The 23,713-nt window shown below is 43.6% G+C and overlaps 1 non-coding gene across 1 annotated transcript; it reads left to right on the top strand.

Moving 5' to 3' along the window:
• Positions 1–9,894: 9,894 nt before the first annotated feature.
• LOC115032698 (small nucleolar RNA SNORA17) lies at positions 9,895–10,024 on the top strand. Its single transcript, XR_003838326.1, has one exon. It is a non-coding gene; the product is annotated as a small nucleolar RNA SNORA17 (small nucleolar RNA).
• The last annotated feature ends 13,689 nt before the right edge of the window (positions 10,025–23,713 follow it).

Below are 23,713 nucleotides of genomic sequence, written 5' to 3'. Positions count from 1 at the left end.
TGCTTTCCTTTTAGCTTAGAGACACTAAACTATTTTGGTAAGTTCAGCACAGTGCTGAGAAAAAGCCCCCTCTCTGCACACACCATGTGTGGCTTTAGAGTTGACATCTGGGGAGTGTTCTCTGTTCTCTGGGTTTGTTTTGGTTTTTTGTAGCACTGGCCATTGAACCCAGGACCTTGTACAGGACAGCCAAGTACTCTCCCACTGAGCTACATTCCCCACCCTGCTTGTAAAACACTTTAAATAAACTTTGGTCATTTTCCAACACATTAAATAATAACTCTTGGGAACTGGCAAGACAGTGGTTAAGAGAGCTTGTTGCTCTTTCAGAGGACCCAGGCTGAGTTTGAGCAGTCCACGTAGCTCAAAACCATCCCTAACGTCAATTCCAGGAAGATCTGACGCCCTCTTCTGGCCATTGTAGGCATTACACATACAGAGTACACTGACACAAGCAAATAGGAAATAACTGACATAAGTAAAAAAAAATATTTTTAATTAGAATTAATAGTTTTTCACAGATGGAAAATTAATAAAAAGGGTAATTAGAAATGGTTCATCTACTATCAATGAATACTTTTAAATGATTTGTACTTATCTTATATGCATTGATGTTTTACCTGAATGCATATCTGTGTGAGGATGTCAGATCCCACGGAACTGGAGTCATTATACAGTTGTGAGCCACCTTGTGGGTTCTGGCTACTGAACCCAGGTCCTCTGAAAGAGCAGCCAAACCATTGCGTTGCCTTTCCAGCTCATCACCCTAAATCTTAGCTTCCATAGCTCTGCACAGAAACTCCAGTGGCCCTTGAAGCCTTCCCAGTCTGTTTTACAAGATGTTAGGGAGTTAGGAGCTTGCTAGACACACATTTTTAAAGAGCATTTTCAAGCCACCTTGAGAGTTGGAAACGTTATTTGATTCCATGGGAAGAGTGATTGAACCCAAGATCCTACAATCAGAAAAGGAAGCCAAGCCACTGGGGGCAAAGCATCATCCAACAGCCCCACAGATGGACAGTGAGCCAAGTGAGAACTCAGGGGCCTAGACTCTCAACCAGTGCTCTCTCCAGAGGCAACCATCTTTCCGAGGCTGCCTCCTGGCCACAACAAGCAGGTTTGGTTTGGTTTGGTTTGTTTTACCAACCCTTTAGAACTTCCAGACTTCCTGAGTAAGTGGTCTGAAATTGTGGGTTTTAGCATTAGTATTCTTTGTAAAAAGAAATCTTTTAAAAAGAAAAGTAAAGAAAGGAGAGGGAAAGGAAGGAAATGTCTGCTTTGATAACTATAAATGTGGTCCTAAGTAAAGTTCCCAGCATTCCAAGAGCCAGACATGCTCTTTACTATCATCTGTATTCCAGTCTACATGCTATGTACATCAGTGAAAGCTATATGTTTAAATTAACAGAATTAGCAGTAGACACTGGCTAGGGATAGTATTTAACAGTTCACTGGCCATGGGAAGTGCTTCTGTGACAGGCTCAGGTGCCATCACCTGGCTCGAGAAAGTGGCCATGCCCACCTGTCCAAGTGCAGTAGGATGGGCTCCTTACCATGGCAACTGTGAAGCCTCCTCAGAGGAACGCTCCCCTTCCCTGGATCCCTGCAGCTGTCTTAGGGTGTACTTTGGATCCTCTGGGCCTTGGACCTAAGTCCTAGGAACTGGTCTCCCCTAACCCCATCCCACCTTCTCTCTGTGCCATCATGAGGTCAGCGAAAGCTATAAACGTGTACAATTAGCTCCAAGGAGCAGCCTTGAGTGCAGGAGAGGGATTTGCAAGTCCTCCGAGGGCCATGAACCCCATTTGGAGGGTAGAGGATGTGCCTTGGATTTTTGCTGTGTTTTTCCTTTTAATTGGGCTTATTATGCTACAACTCAGCCTTTGAGTCACCTAATAGACACAGCCTAAAAACGGTGTGATTGAACTGCCATCTTCTGCAGGGTGAGCAAATTTATTTTATTAAGTAAATTAGCCGAGCTCCTGGGGAGACAGAGCCAGCACCTCAGAGGAACATGGTCCCAAGCTCATAAACAGGACCTCCAAATGAGCTGTGTCCCATGCCCCCTTCCTCTCCATGACATCATCATACCCTAAGGCCCACTGAATGGAGACAGGAGTTCAGATGAGAGAAACTAACTAATGGAGATTGCAAGTGTCAGCACAGGTCAATCTGTCCTAGTGCACACACAAGTGTCAGCACAGGTCAGTCTGTCACAGTGCACACACAAGTGTCAGCACAGGTCAGTCTGTCACAGTGCACACACAAGTGTCAGCACAGGTCAGTCTGTCACAGTGCACACACAAGTGTCAGCACAGGTCAGTCTGTCACAGCGCACACACAAGTATCAGCACAGGTCAGTCTGTCACAGTGCACACACAAGTGTCAGCACAGGTCAGTCTGTCACAGTGCACACACACAAGTGTCAGCACAGGTCAATCTGTCACAGTGCACACACAAGTGTCAGCACAGGTCAGTCTGTCACAGTGCACACACACAAGTGTCAGCACAGGTCAGTCTGTCACAGCGCACACACAAGTGTCAGCACAGGTCAGTCTGTCACAGTGCACACACAAGTGTCAGCACAGGTCAGTCTGTCACAGTGCACACACAAGTGTCAGCACAGGTCAGTCTGTCACAGTGCACACACAAGTGTCAGCACAGGTCAGTCTGTCACAGTGCACACACAAGTGTCAGCACAGGTCAGTCTGTCACAGTGCACACACAAGTGTCAGCACAGGTCAGTCTGTCACAGTGCACAGACCACTGCTATGCATAGATAACCTCACAGGACCTGCAATCAGTGCTAGCTTACAGAAAGGACAATAATCAAGGAATCCTCAGCCATACTTACTTTGACTGCTGCATGCATGCATGTGTGCATGCGTGTGTCAGTGAGTTTGTGGGTGTAGGTGCCCTGGCATGAATATGGAAGTCAGAAGACAGTCATGGGTGTCAGTCTTTACACTCTACCTTGTTTGAGACAGTCTTTTTGCTTTGGCTCGATTCACTGGCCCTCAATCTTCAGAGGATTTTCCTATCTTTGCCTCCCATCTCACCACGGGCTCTCTGTAATTACAGACACATGCCAACACATTCACTCTGATTCCTGGGAATCTAAACACAGGTCCACACACTTGTACTGTAAAGCTTTTACCCACTGAGCCATCCCCTCGGGCCCTCACTCTGACTTTTCACAGTGAGGACAGAGCAAAAATCAATCAGGTCCTGGGGACAGCTTTGTAATTTTGGATGAAGCGAGTCAAGAATGAAATAATTTGTGCTAAAACAGAACAGAAATTAATACTATTATTAAAAATAGTGATGTTGAAATTTTTCCAGCACATGGACCAAGAATAAATTCATAAATCAAATAAGCATCAATTAATATTATACTTCAAAATCATATGGCTTAAGATAGTTCTCTATCTGTAAACCAGTGTATTCCCACATTAGGCATAATATCTATGTCCACATGAACTGAGAGCACAGCAGACTGGATGAGAAAACAATTTCTGCATCAGGAAGATAAATATCATTAATAGGCTTTAGACTTCATTAAGTCCATTGCCTTTTGTAAGGTTCAATTTCCTTGTCTGTACAAATAAAGATATTTTTGGACTCATCTCGAAGGATATGGGATAATTAAAGGAAAAAAACTCATGTAAAAACCTTAGGGCCATATTTAAGTATTATCATTATATGATTAAACTGTATATGACCTTGATTAAAAATAAAATTGCTGATCAAATAATCCTTTGACCACATCATCCACAGCTTTTCCCAATATCTTTTTTGCTAGAAACAAACTGTGTACCAGAATGACTGCTACTTGAAGGAATACCAAGCAAATGCGTCTCTTGTTGGAAGCCTGACACCTGTGCCAACAGAAACCATCATCGATTCATTATCACACCAAGAAATTATAGGATGCCTCAGAATGCTTTCAAATCCTGACTACTAAGATGGATGCCTGAGGGGCTGAGAAGATGACTCAGTGGTTAAAAGTGCAACTGAAGGTTAACTCCACTTCCAGATAACATCCAATGCCCTCCATTGGCTTCTACAGGTACCTGTACCATGTGTGCAGACAGATACACACACACACAATCTAACTGTTGTTTTGTTTTGTTTTGTTTTGAGACAAGGTTTCTCTATGTAACCCTACCTGTCCTGGAATTCTCTTTGTAGACCAGGCTGGCCTTGAACTCAGAGATCCGGCTGCCTCTGCCTCTTGAGTTCTGTGATTAAAAGCAAGCGTATGCCACCACTTCCAGCTAACTTTAAATTCTTTAAGGCTTCTAAAGTGGATGCTATAATTAAAATCATTGCTGATTTTAAAATCATTATGATTCAGTTGAATATATGTGCTATACATATGTATAGGTGTATGTATGTATGTATTATCAACTATGCCCTTTCAGGTATGCTAAAAGGCCAGGATCTTAATGTTAAAAACATAATCAAATGCTAAATCTTTGTTAGTGACAGAATAGACCCCTATAATTTTCATTTTGTCTTGTTATATTTTTCCAATTTTTTGTAATGGATCTGTGACGAGTTGATACTCTGAACAAAAGCAATTTTGAGAGATTTTGGACCAAGACAAAAGATTTCATCTCAATGGTTCTGGCAGGTTGAAGGAAGAACACTAAGTTCATTCACTCGTGTAGGAGACTCATGGGGAGAGGAAAGAGCATCTTGGACTTCCCTGTGACATATGTGTGTGTGTATGTGTGTGTGTGTGTGTATGTGTGTGTGTGTGTGTGTGTGTGTGTGTATGTATATGTATATATGTGTTTATAAGTGTGTGTGTATGGATGTATGTGTATATCACAAAAGGATTTTTAACGGGCACCTAATTCTTGGTCAAAAAGACTAGATGAAGGTTATGCTTGATTTTAGTTGTACGCACAGCATTTGGAAAGTGCTCAGAGTACACTCTTTGTCACCCATCAACTTTCATAGTCTAAGCAGAATGGCCTCCAACAGTTCTCAGGAAGGAGTTTGCAAGAGTGGATGAAGCTCCTGCCTTCAGTGCTTCCCCAGAGGTTAAGCCCATCCTCCCCATAGAGAGCCAGACTCCCCCCGTGTGTGCATTCTGACTCTGCCTGTCCTTGACATTCGTCCCATTCCCACTGTCCCAAACAGCCCAGAGCTTGGGAAAGACTGAGGTGCTTGTTGGCCCAGAGCACATTAAGATAACCTCTCCTACCTATCAAAGGGACAGTTGGTATGTGTGATCCATGACAGAGAGACCAGTGTTGACTTTGCTTTGTTAGAGACTATCTTGGATCCCCTGGTTTTGTTTGATGAATTGTTTGCTGTAGATAACACAGCGCTGCCTCCTCTCTCCAATGCTGCCACCAATAACAGATTAACAAAAAATGTGCTCTGCGTGTTGGAAAATGCAGCCCTGACTAAACAGTTCTTGAGGGAGAAAAACACGCTATGTCTTTTGTTGATGATTTTCCCATGCTCTGTGATCAGCGGGCCTATGCTCAGGGTCATCTCTCGTCTGGAGCCATTGGAGGGTAGGGTTCAAGACCCAGCATGTGATTCTCAGCTAAAGCTAGAAGAGAAGGAAGGTAGGCAGCAGGAAATCCATGGAATGGAGAAGCCCTCGGACACTGGAACCCACGAGCCTGCTACATGGGGAGCGGGGGAGCGGTGTGGAATCACAGCAACCTTTGGGTACAGCTCAGAGAAGGCATAACCAAGGAGGCTGCACAGCCTAGTGGTAAATGAACCTCAAAGTCTCTGGAGTCAGACAGGCCTCGATTTCCATCCTCCCATGGCTACAAGTCAGACAAGCAACACAGGTGAACCTCAGCACTCAGGAAGAACTGATAACCTCAGAAGGGTTAGGGGCCTACAGAAGACGTAGTTGGAAGACACTCGGGGTGAAGATTGTGGCTGTGATGACATAGAGATCCTTGGGCTCTAGAGTTTTATTTCATTCCAACTTTTAAAAGACAATTGCAGATGTCCTGGTCTATGTGGTGGGAAGCACACTGGTGTGAGAGCCATTCCCTAAACTTCTCAGGGCTTCTAGAAAGCCCGCTATGAGGGCTGTGGAGAACCAATGCCAGTTCTGTACACTGTTTGCTACACTCAGGTATCAAGGCTGGTGACTCTGGTGTCTGGTGACTAAGAGCCAGGCAGCATTCTGGAAATTGCTTCTGAGTCCTCTTATTGGCTTCTCATAGAATGTTTATATGTGGTATTATTACCATCATTTATTGTACAGAAAAGGAAGCCAAGATTGAGAAGTTTGCAAAGACAACCTGTAGAGCAGAGGAGAAAGCCAGACTTGTCTCGTGTGTATGAGTATAACCATTTCCAGCAATTCCTTGACTGTTGTCTTTGAAGAATTGGACACTTCTCTGTGGAGATGTGTTAAGAGGGGCTTTTCTCATATCATAGCTTGATTTCCCTCATCTCCTGCCATCCCATAAGTTGGGCCTCCATTGATAGGAACTAAAAATCACATCCAAGGGTTTTCCTAGCCAGGCCCCCATTTCATATAGTCACTCTGCACTGTTCACTGAGGCTCCCCAGAGTCTGCTGGTCACATCTTGTTCCTGTGACAAATATCTAAGAGGTAGAGTATCCAGAAGGATGGATCTGTTCAAGTTCATGCTTTCTGAGGCTTCTGTCTGTGGTCAGCTCACTCTATCATTCCAGGTCTGACAACAGTAGACATTGTGACAGAAGCACATGGCAGGGAAAAGCTACCCACATCTCATGACATCCAGGTAGCAAAGAAATGGAGGGAGGGAGGAAAGCAGGGAGGGAGGGAGGGGGGATAGAGGGAGAGAGAGAGAGAGAGAGAGAGAGAGAGAGAGAGAGAGAGAGAGAGAGAGAGAGAGAGAGAGAGAGAGAGAGAGATCCGGACCTGGGGCAGGTTGTTCTCTTCTGAGTCATATCTTCCAGTAAACTACTTGCTACAACCATCCCATAATATCTGATTGAGCCACAAACTCCTTTAAAGACTGATACAGTCAGGGATCAAGGCCTGTCACCACTCATTAGTAAGCTAAAAGCCAAGCTTTGAATATATGAGCCTTTCAGAGAGATACCTCACACCCAAATCATAACAGATTATCCACTCACAGATAACAAAGTGAGGTGCCCTGGCTAGAAGAGACACACAGCCAGTTCTTATACAAATATACAGACATACTCATAATTAAAAAATAAAAAATAAATCTTAAAATACGTACTGAACACACTGACACACCGATTAATAAAATGCAATGAAAGACCATCAACAGGGTGCCATGGAGAGAGGGAGTAAGCAAGCATAGCCATCTCGAGACTCTCAGGACAAGGTCATTCTGAAGAACTGAACCCCTCGTTACACATAGGCGAGCTCCTAGAGATGTCAGGAAGATCAGGGCGGAGACTCTTAACATTCTGCTCCTGACAGCATTCCAGATTCTCAGCCACTTCCAAAGCTTGTTTGATGTTTGTAAAGCATGGGTGTAAGATACGCATATTGTAAAACACCTAGAAAGTCAAACTAAAAAGAAGTGTTGCCCACACACTCACTCAGATTCACATTATGGCTAAATGATATAATTTAGGCAGACGTATGAATAGGTAGGAGCGTGAGCAGGTATACAGGTGGATGGTAGAAAGACAAATGAGTAGATGCAGACAGTTACAAAAAAGGGAAGCATTGCTACAGAGAAGAAATTATAAGGACACTTTTCAAATATAAAATATAAACTACTACAAAAAGTTATTTGTTTGCTCTATACCAGAATAACAATTATTGTGTGATCTTCCAAAAAACAACTACATGTGCATGTACATGTGTGCATGTACATGTGTGCACACACACACATTTGCACATGCACACACAAACACACACAGACAGAAAGTCACACACACAGACGGACAGACACACACAGACACACACAGATAGATACAGACAGACAGACAGACAGACAGAGGAAACAGCATCATTCTATATGTTCTATTCTGCTCATTACCTCATTCCTTGATAATATATCCTAGGGAAATATGTGCAATCTTTATTCTTTCTTAATGACTATTAATGCCTATTTTTACATAGCCAAGAATACTTTATATAATAATCTTGCACCCTGCTTTTTCACTTAATATTATATCATTAAAAATTCTTACCCCATTAAAAATTATTTGTGAAAAACTTTTAATGACTGCAAAACATTCTGCTACAGGAGTAAACCACAATTTACATAGACACTACCTAATTATGAGCATTTGGAATGGTTCAGAAAATCCTATTAATGGCTTCAATGAACATTATGCATAGCCTTTACTGTGTTTCTCCAGTTATAGAATCCCGAGTTCGTTTCTATAAAAATTTATTGAAACCTCTTACAAACCCAGCATTGTTCTCCATTCTACTGTGACACCAAAAGCAGAAACGATGTGAATATTAATGTTTTAAATAAACAGAACGCAAGCGAGGCTGTAGGCAAATGTTCTCCAGGCCTGTCCTTTCTGGGTGACTCTAGGTAGCAGGGCATCTGCTTGCCCCATTATCTTCCTGTCTGACTTATCTCTTTACAAATGCTCTCTCCCCACCAATAGAAGGATGAAGAGTCTAGTTCCCAAAGGGTTGGAAGCAAGCCACACAGCCACCTTAGGCTCTAGGGAACACTCCCCTTCTACTTGAGGGAAAAAGATGTACTCCAGGAGGCTCAGGGGTTTCACACAAAGATGTGAAGCTAAGGTTCAGTAATGAATAATCCTACAGCATGGCTTTTATGAACACACATTCTGGGAAAACCTCACTGAATTGGGGGGAAGGGTACACGAGACCAGACTGAACGAGAATGGTTCCTTAACACTTTCTGTGATCTTGTAGAACTGCTTCAGTCTTCATGAATGGGGGCTCTGTTGTCATGGATGGAGGTTCTGGAGCCAGGGGACCACCAACCATTTCTTCCACACAGTATTTAACCCTTCCAGCCCTAGTTTCTTATACTTAAAATGAGGATAGGACCAGAATGCACTTTGCAAGATTAATGAGAGAATTTCACAGACTAGTTCCTTGTGCCTAGGACAATAGTTTGTCAGCTAAGATATGAAACACAGCATTGAAGATTTTCTTAAGTGTAGACTCAACAGGATGAAAATAAAAAGCTCAAGAAGACGGAAATGCTTTATAGGAGCAACTGGAAATCAACAGTGTTCTCCACCACTGTCTGGTTGTACATATTAGATGTGTTAAATTTCTATGACCAAGGACTGAACAAAGCCATGGGGCCTCCCTTCACCTACGACATGCACTTAGAATGGAGAAGATACTAATGTGCTTCCATTTGTACTTTTTAAGATAGTTTTTGAGACAGGGTTTTTCTATGTAGCCCTGGTTGTCCCAGAAGTCACTAGGAAGACCAGGCTGGTCTCAAACCCACAGAGCTCTGCCTGTGCCTCCCAAGTGCTAGAATTAAAGTGTATACCATTACAGTTAGCCTTTATTTTATTTTCAATTATGTGTGTATATGTATGTCTGTGTGGGAGTGTGCACACATGAGTGTAGGGACTGCTGAGCCCAGAAGAGGGCATCAAAACCCATGCAGCTGAAGGTCGCAAGCCATCCAACAGGGATGCTGAGAAGCAAATTCTGGCTCACAGTATGAGCTCTTAACCACTGAGCCATCTCTTCAGACCCCTTCTACTTTTTCTTATCACTCTGCTAAGATAGAGTAGGCATGCCAATCTGTCTGGAAGGCACTGCAGTCAGTTGGACTCACATTAGCAAAGCATGTTTCCAGGAGTATATTGTGTGCTCACACAATTGCAAATGGCTCACTAGAGGCTGTTCTAGATCACATCTTGTGACAGAAAAAGGACTGGATTTGCCAAACCTCTAGGTCTGAGAGTAGTGGCGCCGCTCCCCCTAGAGGCACTACAGGTGGCTGCTCAGTCCCATGTGCTACAGTCAGTGGCACAGAGGAGAGAAGCTATGTCTACTCTCAGTGTTCTGACCTACGAACATCTGAATGATTCGTAGCCTCACGTTCCCTAAACAAAGCAAGCCTGAGATGACCACCAGTCTGGTGCTGCACAGGCTAGGATGAGCTTCTAGGATGGGGAGCAAACAGAGGACTAGAAAAGCCCCGCCTGGGACCACAGGGCAGGCAGCACTTGGGGCCACTAAGGTGGGCTAGGCAAGGAGCAAGCCCAAGAAGAGTACTAGACCTGTGCTGTAAGCCAGGACAGGGAACTAGTTTATAATGATCTCCAGTCTGGAGCTGCACAGGTCTGGGGGTGGGGGAACCCTGATTATGCTCAAGATGACTCCTGCCCTGGGGCCATACTGCATAAGCAGGACACAGCATTCCTGAGACCACTCCTAAGAAGACCCCAGAGACCCGGACACCCCTAAGAGAAGCAAGTGGCAGAGAAAGGGAAGAGAAAGAGAAACAGAAGGATGTGGGCACAATGAAGAGAGACAGAACTGGAGACTGGAGGGTAGTGAGGAAGGGCTTGATGTCAGTAGCCAGTGATGCCACCGGAGACCATGGTGGGGTCTGGGCCTCTGCTGCCACTGGGAGCCATGTCCAGTTCCATGCCCCTGCAGTAGCAGACCCCTGCTTTGGTGATATGTCACCACCAAAGGCCAGGCGGATATCCATAGTCTGAACTGCCACCTGGGGATATGTTCATGTCTGAGAGCTGTGCAGAACCGACCTCACCCCTCACCTGGGCATTGTGGGAGAGCTGTCCCTAGGGACAAGAATGCAAGAGAGTTAGCTGACCCTGCCCCTCACCAGCTACCGCACTCAAAAGAATGGGTCTTGCACCTTGCCTGGGCAGCACAATAGAGCTGACCCTGGCGGGTGGGGGTACTGGTGAGCCAGCTCCAAAGAAATGAGCATGGCTGGCACTTGTCATCTGTGAGGTGTCAGGGCTGAGAGACCCCACACACATATCTCTTAACCTTTGCCACCTATGGCAGGCAGGAAAGCTAGCCCCAAGGTCACCAGAGCAGGAGAGCAGGCTCTGCCTACACCAGCTGCAGCACTCAAGAGAGCAGGTCCTACACCTCACCTGGGCAGCACAGTAGAGCTGGCTCTGCATGTGGGGGTTACTGGTGAGCCTTCCCCAGGGCAGGACTGTGGGAGAGCTGGCCCTGCCTCTTGTCTGCTGGGCAGCAGTGTGATCTACAGAGAGACAACGTCCTCCCCTCCCTCATCCCTCACCATCCATGGCAGGCAGGAGAGTGGAAGAACTGATCTTGTCCCTCCCTGGCAATAACACTTGGGGGAGTGGGCTCTGTAACTCGCCTGGGCAGCAGGGTAGAGATGGCCCTTGTTGCAGGGGTTAGGGGAGGTGCAGGGTAGAGTGGGTTGCTGCCTGACCAGCTCAGATACCTCTCAGGCCCAGATCCAGGGATTTCAATTGGTCCACCCCAACATCTACCCCATCAATGAACTAACTGCTGGAGTGCATGAAGGTCCTACAGATCCCAAACTACAGGAAGCCCAGTGAGGTTCCAGTATTGATAGCGTAGCAGAAGCCAGAGGCCTTGGACCAGACCAGAGTGATTGCGATGAACATTTGCAAGCAAAGAAGTGTGGACAAAAGGGTGTACTGTGGGACACACTGTGACACACTACAATGAGATTTTTTTCCTCTGTTGTGAGGGAGGTCGCAAAGGTGGAGGGTGGGTATGAGGGGAGGAGGAAGTGGGGTTGGGGTGCATGATGTGAAACTCACAAAGAAGCAATAAAAAGTTAAAGAGAGAGAGTAGTGGGACCTGCCAACAACTCTAAGAAAAGAAACAATCTCTATACTTCTAAACGCACCCAATAACTGAATCAGAGTTGGTCATTAAGTGTACAAAGTGATGGGCTTCATTATGGATGGCATTCTGGGTTGTTCTTACACCAGGTGATGTAACAATAAAGTTGTTATAAAAATTCTGATGAAGCCGGGCAGTGGTGGCGCACGCCTTTAATCCCAGCACTCGGGAAGCAAAGGCAGGCGGATTTCTGAGTTTGAGGCCAGCCCGGTCCACAGAGTGAGTTCCAGGACAGCCAGGGCTACACAGAGAAACCCTGCCTCAGAAAAAAACAACAACAAAAAAAAGGATCCTGATGAAAGTCAGGCACAGCCATGCACATCTTTAATCACAGTATTTAGGAAGCAGAGACAGGCAGATCTCAGTGAGTTTGAGGACAGCCTGATCTGTCTAATGGATTCCAGGACAGGCAGAGCTACATAGTGAGAATTTGTCTCCTCCTCCTCCGCCGCCGCCACCACCACCACCAAATGAGAAGTGTTGAAAGACAGAAGAAGAAAAAGAATTCATCAAGAGGCAGCTGACGGAATTCATCATGTAGGGGAAGAAAGGAAGTTACAGTTATTCCAAACGCCATGACAGGATTATAGGCGATCAGAACAGAGCACAGGTAAGTGGTGCTGGTTGGCACCAACTCTTTGCAGGTGGGAAGGCTGGGATGTTAAGGAGTGGAGGAATCTGGGCTCCTGGGGGATCAAGAAATGCCAAGAGCATCAAGAAAGCTTTGGAGCCAAAGCTGGATTATATATCACAGTCTTCATCCATGTGACTGTTCTGCCGAGACCTTCCCTCACTGCTTGCCACTGCAGTTCCTGTATACCAGCAAATGCCCAAGGTAGATGAACGTATGGCATCATATTCCTCTAGACTATATCTACTCTGCATTATTTTACATAGTGTCCACACCTGGCCATGTCTGGCACACAGCCCAGCCTTCAAGAGAAGCCCTATGGTGTAAGATCTTTAGTGTCTAAGAACCTGTGATGGTCACGGCAGAGGCATCAGGCTCTCATAGACAGTTGTGCTAGCATCCCTTAACTGTTGGAACTGATAAAAGGAGACAGTCTGCAGAATTTAATCGAGACGCTCACATGCTTTCTGCTGCATTCTGAATGTGCTATAAAACCACCTGCCCCCTTCTTCTATTTCTGCTGCTATTGTTTTGTTTAGCTCTACCTCTTAACATGACAAAAAAAAAAGTTAAGTCTGTACCTCGCCAAAACTAAAGAAAAACAGTAACAAAGAAACTGAAGAGCCAGCCCCAACCCATGAGCTGACAACACACATTGCGTTTCTCTATTTTAATTTTAATTTTTTTTTTTTTGCATCTAAACCTGTTAGCGATCTGGATGGATTGTAAAGTGTGTGGCAGGGTTTCTGAGATTTAATTTGGGCTTTAACGAACAGTGAAAGCAAATGAGGTATTCATCCCAAAGTAATGTCTCAACTGGAATTATTGTTCTTCATGTGGTGACAAGGAGAGAAAGGGCCCACTGGAGTAAGGAAACACAAATCCCTAAGTCACATGCAGAATCTGAAGAAGACACAAAGTGGAATATCATTTTTGATTCCCAGATGCTGGACCATAGCTATTCACCTTCACTAGGCAGCAAAATTACCTGGTAATGATTTGTCGTGTGTCCATGTATGTGCAGGTATACACATATGTGCATATGTAAAAGCCAAAGGACATCTAACCTGAGGTTAGCAACCTAGGAAAGGTCGGGGTCTTTATCTTCCCAGTGCTGAGATTACAAGAGCACACTACCATGCCTGGCAGTTTTATATAGGTTCTGGGGATCGAATTCAGTTCCTCGTGCTCAATGGCAAGTGCTTACCCACTGAACCATCTCCCCAGCCCAAACACCCTCATTATAGATGCAGATTCAAGGACCACAGTCCAGAGATGCTGAATCAGATCCTCCTGGGTATTCTAAGGGGCTTCTTAGCTAATTCCATGCGAATGACCCATTCTGAGTACCACTGAACCAAAAGTCCTGAGGCTATGCTATACTAGCCTCTATAAATGAGTCTACTGTTTGGTCTACCCACACTGGCATTGTATGAAAGTCTAAAGCAAGACCGAGATTGGGCACCACAGGAAGCCCTCTGACTCTCCACTACATTCCTCCTCATCCCGCAAGCCTGGCAGACAAGCAGCAGCTGAGCATAGGTCGATCCCAATACCTTCAACTTCCCTAACACTGTCCCTTCTGTCCCGTATCCGGAAGACTGTGGTGGGACAATTCTGTACTTCCCAATTCTTCCTGTAAGTTCATTGGGTTGTTTCTTTTTTTTTCTTTTTTTTTTTTTGGTTCTTTTTATTATTATTCTCTGTACAATTAATTAGCTAATAATTTTTGCTTCTGATCCATTCCTCATTAAAAAGCTGAATCCCCCAAGTTGAAGCTGTTGGAACAAAGGTAGGAAAATTTATGTCTTAATTTTGGTTCATTATGGCAGCAAGCCTCTTGCTCCCATCACTGTCTCTCCTCAGCCCCCTCCCCTCCAACTCTGACGGCTCTGTGACCCTAAATGCCTCCCGCTCACAGCAACTATGGAGACACTGTCTCTGCCCTTTATCTTCTCCTGCCTCATTAAGAGGAACGAACCTGAGCCGGAGAAAGACGACACAAGGGAAATAAAAATGGAATCCCTTGGTGCCACCTATAATGAATTGTTATGAAAACCATGGAAATATCTGTCTGCGGATATTGTCCTCTGATTTGAAGTCAGTGTTGTAAGCGGTAATTTTTGTCATTAAAGCTGTTAATCTGCTCAGCACTCCTCGTAAGTTTTTATGAAGAAAAACAGCCCCACTGCCTTGCCGCTCATTGTGGGGTACTTCGGAGGCCAACACACACGCAGAGCACCATAGAATAATTAGCTTTAATTATGGTTGATTCTCCTGTCTATTGAAAGTGGAAGGACTTCAAGCTGTTAAGGCTGAGGCTGGGGCCTGCTCTGTCTTGAAGTTGTTAGAGGGAGAGATGCCTATAACTTCAACTGAGCCCCTGACCCATGGCCAAATGCCAATACCTTATGAACACCAGCGTCATACCACTCACTAACACATACCACCACCAGCAGCCCAGTCAAGGAAGCTGGACTTGAGCCATCGCATTCACACATCCCACAATGATGCACACTCATTCCCAGCATGTACATACCACTCAGCACGCACACGTCCCTCAACATCTCCGCTCAGTAGCCAATCATAGTCAAATCCAACCATGGCAAGTCGATACCAAATCATCCAAGATTCGCATATGCTGCTGGCTGGCTACTCTTTGTCAACTGGATACAAGCTAGTGTGGTGTGGGATAAGGAAACTCAATTGAGAAAATGCATCCTTTGTATAAGGAATTTTTGTTGTTGTTGTTGTTGTTATTGATTGATGTCAGAGGGCCTAGCCCATTGTGGGCAATGTTAACCATGAGCAAGTGGTCCTGGGTTGTATAGAAAAAAATAAAAATAAAAATAAAGCAAGCTGAGTAAGTCACGAAGAGCAAGCTAGGACACAGTGATCCCATGTCCCTGTTTCAGTTCCTGCCTCCAGGTTCTGCTCTGTGTGCTTGCCCTGATTTCCCACCATGCTGGACTATAAGTCAAAATAAACCCTTCCCTCCTCAAGTTGGTTTTGCTGTCTTATCACAGTAATAGAAAGCAAACTCAAGCAAATACATAAATAATCACAGCATATAACACCAAGTAACGATAAGATATATACCAGATAAGATATGTGCTACTCTTGGTTGTCCACATCAGGAACCAACTAAAACACAAGCTGACGGGCACTCCTGTGGGGATTTTCCTGATCAGATTATCTAACAAAGTAAGAGCCAGCCCTAAGTGTGGGTGGCATGACAGCCCAGATGAAAGGACAGAGGAGGAGGAAATGCTGCACTTGCCTGCTTGCCCTCACTTTTTGCTGGCATGTTCATCTGCTCGATTGCAGCAGCATACTCTACTGATATTAAAACCAACATTTATAAAGGAAAGCATTTAACTGGGGCTATCTTACAGTTCAGAGGTTTAGTCCATTTTTAACATGGCGGGAAGCATGGTACTGCACAGGCAGACATGGTGCTGGAGAGGTAGCTGAGAGGTCTACATTTTGGATTGGCAGGCAACAAGAAGAGAGTCTGCCTGGCTTGAAAACTTGAATCCTCAAAGCCCATCCCTAGTGACAGACTTTCTCGAAAAAGGCCACACCTTCTAATAGTGCAATTCCCCATGAGCCTCCGAGAGCCGTTTTTATTCAAACCACCACTGAGTTCCAATGTAGAATTAAGACTGGCAGTTCTCCACTAATCCTTCAGGCTCTCAGTTCCTGGATGGGACTACAGAGACATCTAACATATTGGACTTAACAACTGCAATTCCCCCAATGAAAGATCACCATTGATGGACTACCTGGACCACATTCTCTAAGCCAATCTAACCTATTGTTTTCATACAATATATTCCGACTATGGTTTCCCTCCCCAAACATCTCTCAGAGATCCTCTCCATCTCCCCAACCACCCAAACTCCCAAATTCATACTCTTTTTTGTTCTCCCTAATTAGAAAACAGGTGTCTAGAAAAAGAAAAAGGAAAGGAAAATAACAAGATAAAATAAATGCCTTTCCTGAACAAAATCTTTTAATTACTTGTTTTTATTTTATATCCATGTTTTGCCTGCACATATGCTGTGTACAACATGTATGCAGTACCCACAGAGACCCAGGAGAGGACATTGAGTCTCTTGAATCTGAAGTTGGATCTTAGTTCTGGGAACTAAGTCTGGGTCCTTTAGCAAGTGCTCTTAGCTACTGAGCCATCTCTTCAGTTCCTTAATAAATCCCTTTAATATATATGTTATAGAGTTATACAGTTGTTAATTGTTATATGGTACATATACATTTGTATTTATATTTCATTTATATTATATAATGTTATATGTATATAAACATATATTTTATATAATATATATTTTGAGGAGCCAAATCAACAATCTCTGTCGTGTGAAAGGCCTAGTAATAAGGTAATATCTGAAGGGATAAATGTTATTGACTTGAAAAAACTATTACATAGTCAGAAATAAGAGTCAAGGCAGAAACTAAGAACCAAGAATTCATTTTTTCATTTTGGTTTTTTTTTTAATTTTGGTTTTGTTTCATCTTGTCTTTTTGAGAAAGGGTTGCTCTGTGTTGCCCTGGCTGTCCTGGAACTCACTCTGTAGTTCAGGCTGGCCTCAAACTCAGAGATCCACCTGTCTCTACCTCCTGTGTGCTGGGATTAAAGGTGTATGCCACCACTTCCCAGCTCATTTAGCATTTATTGTTGACCTGAATTATTGCTAAGCACAGGAACAATCACTATGGGGTCTTCACAGATAAATAGTACATCATGATGCCTCCAGCACTATGGGACAGACACAGAGCTCGTCACATGTGCTGAGAGTGCTGTCTGCAAAGATCTCCACAGCAATCCCTCCAGGGATCATACCATGTGCAGGTAGCAACCTAGTCCAATGTATCCCCACACATGGTGATTATTCATGTCCAATGACTGACCCCTGAGTGCATGTAAAACGCTGGTCATTTCAGAAAACACAGGACATCTCCAACTGGCCACCTCTCTCTTCCTGGTAGAGCCTTTCATAAGATTTATGGCTTAGGGCAGTATCTCCCTCCCAATCCATTTATCATTACACTTCTTTATGTATTTTGTGGTAGTGGAGTTGATGTACACATGTAGGTCAGAGTTCACCATCCCAGGGATGGTCCTCACCTTCTCCTACCTGGATCCCAGAGATCATATCGGGGATATCAGACTTGGGGGGAAAGTACATTTATACACTGAGAATCTTAGGGTCTTATTGGTGTGAAGAGACACCATGACCAAGGCAACAGTGATAAAGCACAACATTTAATTGGGGCTGGCTTACAGTTTCAGGGGTTCAGTCCATTATCATCATGGCAGGAAGCATGGTACATACAGGTAGACATGGAGAGTTCTACATCATGATCCGCAGGCAGCAGAAGTAGACTGTGGTCCACACTAGGTGGAGCTTGAGCATAAAAGATCTCCAAGTCCGCCCCCACAGTCACATACTTTTTCCAACAAGGCCATACCTCCTAATAGTGCCACTCCCCAAGGATCAAGAACTCAAATACATCAGTCCACGTGGACCATAACTATTCAAACCACCACCCTGAGGGATCACACCTGGTCCCCAACTTATTTTTCCCTCTCCTCTCTCTTTTTCCACAGATCCTATACCAAAAGGTATTCCCTAATAAACACCCTACTTCCTCAAATCCATCTAAGGGTTTGTTTCCCAAGAAACACAAAACCAAATCAAGCATCGTGAATGTCACATATCCAATAAGAACACCAGAGAGGAAGTCTGAGGGGGCCTCCAGAAACGTAGAGAAATACTAGAATCAAGAGAAAGAGGGGGTAAGCAGGAAATGACTCTGGAATAATAAACCTGAGATCAGTGAAGGACAATAGGGCCTATTTGTAGGGGAATGACTTGGGCAAAGAGCTGAAAGGGTAGGAAGTGCCAAGTATGGTGAAGGGAAATTTATGAACTATGTTGAGAAAAATAAATCGGAAGCAAGAACAGACCAGCATATGGACAGAGATTGAATTTAAAGCAAGCAAGCAAGCAAAGAGATTGACTTTGTCTGATAAATGAATTCATCTCAACATTTAACATGACAAAACAAGCTTAACGTTTGTGTCACCCAAAAGCATGATGAGAACTATAGGCATGGGAGGCGACGTCATTGATAAACTCATATTTAGAGAGAAGAAGTATGGTCATAGTGAAAAGGCTGGAGTGGTCACAACTGACTGTAGCTGCAGCTTTGGAGGATCTGAGGCCCTCTTGTGGCCTTGGCAGGTACTGCTTTCATGTGCACAAACACACACGAAATCAAAAATAACATTTTTTGTTTAATCAAAGATATGCAAGAGATAACAGAATATACCAAAGATACAAAATCATGTAAGTACTGTTAGGACCATTCTTGATTGCCAGCTTGACTACATCTGCGATTAACTAAATCCCAAAAGCAGAGGGCAAGCCTATGAGGGGTTTTTGCTCAATCTGAAATAGGAAAATCCACTTCTAATTCAGATCTTTTGTGCTTGAGGAAGACACAACTTTTAGTCCAGATCATTTGAGCTGAGAAAAATCTACCTTTAACCTGAGCCACATTTCCCGTTGGAAGACTACATAAGGACCTGGAAGAAGGAAGCATTTGCTTGTTGCCTGCTTGTTCTCGCCTTGCTAGTGCATCCATTCCTTCACTGGCATTCGAGCTGCTCCTTCAGGATTCCAGCATCTACTGGAGACCAGCTGAGACATCCAGCCTCTGGATTAAGCAATTCCTGGACTCTTGGACTTTGCATTCATATCCAGCCACTGTTGGATTAGCTGAACCACAGCCTACAAACGATCCTAATAGAGCCCCTTCCTACCCATATGGAGAGAATCACTCTATAAGTTCTGTTACTCTAGAGAACCCCAACTAAAACAGGTATTAAAGAAAGTTGTTGCCTTCTTCACAACGCGTCCAAGGGAAAATACTTCCAAAGACAAAGTAACTACTGGCACTTGCTTGAATGCAATGATGGGGTAATTACAGATGGAAAGCCTAAATATGCTTGTATAATGTCCTTCTGCTTCTTCAAATAATAAATACTGGCTTAAATTGATTCACTGCATTAGGTCAACAGTTTCATAGCCTGCTTAAGTCCTGGGATATCGGTAGGATGAAGAGTCATTGACAGACTGCAAAACCAACGGAAGGGGGTAAAGTTGCCCTGACATTTCTAGAACTCGGCCACCCTAGCCCGAGTGTCTCTGCCTGTCTGTTATGAGTGACTGTGTGAATGAGCATCTGTCTCCAGCAGATTGAATTTTGTGACATTTGAAGTTCTTGCTTTGTTCCATTTCGACAGTCTTTAAGAATATATAGTATGGGCACTTCTTCTGAACAAATGTCCTAGGGAATTTTGAAGAAAGGAACGGACTTTTTCTTTGATTTTTTTTCATACCATTAAAAAATAATACTTGGAGTTGGTTTGAAAGTTCAAAAAATTAGCATTTATTTTCTGGTGGTTCAATTAATCAATCCAACTAAAGTTCCTGTAGTTGGTGGAACCCAGAAGAAGCTGTACAAGAAAAGCATTGTGGTTGCTTAAGATTGAACTCAACTTCCCGGCTGCCTCCGAGGCCTGGTTTTATGGGCCCACGGGGAATAGGAAAGTGGCTCCAGTCTGAATATCTGAGAACTGACATTTCTACTGACAATAAAGAAATCAAACTACAAATTCTTATTTTTTTTCTAGGAATCAAAGGACGCTTTCCTAATGTAACTTTAAATATATACTAGACACAAGCAACACATACACATAATGGTGAGACACTCAAGATGCTTCCCTTAGAATAGGAATAAGCAGAGATGCTACTGTTACTGCTTAGAATAGGGACAAGCAGAGATGCTACTGTTACTGCTTAGAATAAGAACAAGCAGAGGTGCCACTGTTACTGCTGTCATGGAGCCTTCTTATGAAGGTCATAACAATGCAGTAAGAAAGGAAAATGGAATTCTGAATACATGCTGCAGAACCAGGTGTGGTGGTACGTATATGCAACCCCAGCTACCTGGGAGGCTATAGCAGGAGAATCAAGGAGTCAAGCTCAGGTTATGTAACACTGGAAAACCCTACCTCATAGGTAGGTAGGTAGGTAGGTAGGTAGGTAGGTAAGTAGGTAGGTAGGTAGATAGAGATAGAGATAGATAAATAGACAGACAGACAGACACAGACATATACATACATACATACATACATGATAGATACTAGATGAATAGTATGATACAAAGATAAATAGACATAGATATATAGATGGTAGATACATATAGATACAGATGCGTATATACATACATAAACATACATATATACATAAATATATATATATAGGTACATAGATACATACATACATAGTGATAGATAAATAGATAATAGATATACATAGATATATAGATACAGCAATACATAGATACAGACACATATACATATATATGTATGTACATACATATATACATGGATGGGTATGGTAATCAGGCAAAACTACTATTAATAATTGTCATGACTATTTTCCTTGGAAATCACCTTTAAAACTATTTGAACTATTAAAGGACTTATGGATTGTTACAAGATGAGTTTGCCAAAATTAAAAGCTTTTCTATATGCCAGCTAAAATACTTTAGAAAATATCATATTATAGGGCTATCTCATTTTATAATACAAATGAGAGATGAAGACTGACTTCACAAGAGGTTAAAGAGATAGCTCAGTCTGTAAAATTCTTGCCTTGTGAGCATGGGAACCCAGTTTGCCCTTCACAGCACATACTAAAAGAAAAGGCTAGACATGAGAGAGCTCACTTGTAATTCCAGGGCTGGGAAGACAGATTTGGCAGATCCCTGGGCCTGCTGGCTAGTCTAAACTGACAAGTTCCAGACCAAGTCAGAGACCTTGTCAAAATCAAGGTATGGATAGGACTAAAAAAAAGACACCCAAAGATGACCTCTGACCCTAACATGTATACACACACACACGAAAAATAGAAAACTAAAAAGTCAAACAAAGTTAGTGGTAAGCCACAGCGAGGCTTGGTGATCCCACGCAAGTCTATCTGTACCAGGGGTGTGTCTCCACACCACAGACCCCAGTGTTGGCAGCATTCTATATCAGTGCCATTCTAACCATCCACATGCCTTGCCTGTACACTTCAAAAAGGGAGATCCACAGCTTTGCGTAAGACAGCACAGCTATAAAATAGAGGAACCGGGACTCTAACCTAAACGGCTCTGTTCTAAATCCCACATTCTCTCCACTACTCCCGCCCACAGTAATTATCCCCACTATTGGGATGGAACCAATGCAAGCAATCAAATACTACAAAATTCTTTCTCATTTTGCTTTGGGGGGAAAAAAATCACTGTGCACCTTCAAATTCCCAGCTTTGTCTTCAATGATCTTTTGAAGCTGCCACTGAAATGAGTTTGCATTATTTGTCTTTGACTCTAACCCCATCCTGAGAACAAAGAGACTTAGCCCCAAACCAAATTGGCATGTGTTGTCAAGACAGCAGAACACTAAAAACCTACCTGCCACAGCTAACACCCCACATGTGAGCCAGGACTTGACCTTCTGTTCTTTGATATCTTATGAGGAGGAGGACTATATACATTCAAATTGCACTCCTACCTAGGCATCTGATGCAAACTCACTGGGTCCTAGGATGCAGGTCCCATACTATTTTCCTCACTCATTTGTTCATTTGATCCCTCCACTAACCTCATTTACTGAGTAGGGTCACCCAATCAGTCCCAATTCAACTCATTTAGCCAATGGACGGCAGCCATCTTCTTTCCCGCAGACACAGACTCTTGTAGATAAGAAGAAAACTTCTGTTGGGGAAGGAGTGGAATCTTCTCTCAATGACCCCGTTCATATTTGGTAAGTGAGTTCATTTACCAAAATAAGACAACATACCTCCTGGTAATAGGATTATTGTTCCTTTATCCTATAGCTCTTAAACTAGTTGCCATAGCAACAGAAAGGAAGTTTAGTTTCGCTGACTTTAAAGGCACTTGCTGAAAGGAGATTGGCTGTGGCATGTGAAGAAGAGACTTCCTGCAAGGAAGGGACGGGTGGCTCATACCTGCCAGCTCAGTACCCAAGAGGCTGAGCCGGAAGATTTTTTTAAATTAGAGTTCTTAGACAAACAATCTAGAGAAGTCAAGAGAGTTGACCAAAATGATCCATGAAGCAGGAGATAAATGGAGTCCTTGTTTTACTATTAGCACCTGTGGCTGATTTTTGCTTGAAGACAGAGTTTCATGTACCCCAGGTTAGCCTCAGAGTCATCATGTGGTGAAGGATGACCTTAAACATCTGATCCTCCTGTCTCGTCCTCCAGAAGCCTGGGATTGCAGGCGTTCCCTGCTATGCAGAGCTTATGCAGCATTGGAGGTCTAATCCAGGACTCCATGCATAGACAGGGCCTCTGCCAGCTACATTCCATCTCCATAGCTGGGATCTGTTGGTTTTAGGCCTTCATTTTACAACGTAATTTATGGAAAGGCATGAAAGCAGCTTATCTCTTATCTGGATGGGCAGTGGTGGCACACACCTTTAATCCCAGCACTTGGGAGGCCGAGGCAGGCGGATTTCTGAGTTCGAGGCCAGCCTGGTCTACAGAGTGAGTTCCAGGACAGCCAGGGCTACACAGAGAAACCCTGACTCAAAAAAACAAACAAACAAAAAAAACCCAAAAAACAAAGCCAAACAAAAATCTTATCTCGTATTGGGTGAGAGCCAGTTTTACAGGTATGTTTTACTAATTAAGGCTTTACATGAAGGGTGTTACTAGAAGATATATTTGACTTCCTAAGCCCCGACGACTTTTTCTATGTGCTGTCATAGCTGATACAAGCCATGATTTGTCTCTATATACAGAATTAGCAAGAGTACTCCAAATATGTATAGGTAATAGGGGAGGAGGTGATATGTAGGCATATATTTTTTTACAACCTGCTTTAATAAGGGTTCAACCTCCCCTCTAGCCCAACACCCACAAGAGGTTGTGGAAAGGAAAGGTTACTGGGATATGAGAGAAGCAGACCTGTTTAGAAATAGTTCTTTGGGGCAATTCCAATCTTCGTTTTTCTCAGTCCAGTCCACTAGCAAGCACCAAACATGAATCAGCAGCTGCAGTCCAGTCCACTTGGCAGGTAACACACACACACACACACACAAATCAGCAAGGGCAGTTCAAATTAGAAAAAACTGTGAAGCTTACCAATCAACCCAAGTCCTCACAAGAAGTTCT

This window comes from Mus caroli, unplaced genomic scaffold (assembly GCF_978045245.1).
Source record: "Mus caroli unplaced genomic scaffold, Mus_caroli_1 scaffold_13, whole genome shotgun sequence".
NCBI lineage: Eukaryota > Metazoa > Chordata > Mammalia > Rodentia > Muridae > Mus > Mus caroli.
The sequence above is the reverse complement of the archived record's forward strand: the minus strand, read 5'-3'. Positions and strand labels throughout refer to the sequence as shown.